Here is a 417-nt window from a genome sequence, read left to right as displayed (position 1 = left end):
ATTCAATTCAATTCAATTCAATTCAATTTTATTTATAGTATCAATTCATAACAAGAGTTATCTCAAGACACTTTACAGATAGACCACACTCCATAATTTACAAGGACCCAACAGTTCTAGTAGTCTCCTCCAGAGCAAGCAACAGTGCAACAGTGGCGAGGAAAAACTTCCTTTAAGGCAGAAACCTCGGTCAGACCCAGGCTCTTGGTAGGCGGTGTCTGACGACCGGTTGGGGTTAGAATGAAGAGTGGAAATAACAAAAATAGAAAGAAATAGTAGTTGGTAGCAGTTATTTGTAGTAGTTCACGGCATGGCAGGACGCTGTGCAGCATTACAAGGCAGCAGGACGTAGCAGGGCACTGCAGTGTAGCAGTAGAACATGGCATCACAGAACGTGGAGCGGGACCAAGGCGACAG

The sequence above is a fragment of the Etheostoma cragini genome, chromosome 8, assembly GCF_013103735.1.
Source record: "Etheostoma cragini isolate CJK2018 chromosome 8, CSU_Ecrag_1.0, whole genome shotgun sequence".
NCBI classification, from domain to species: Eukaryota; Metazoa; Chordata; class Actinopteri; order Perciformes; family Percidae; genus Etheostoma; species Etheostoma cragini.
Note: the sequence above shows the minus strand (reverse complement) of the source record.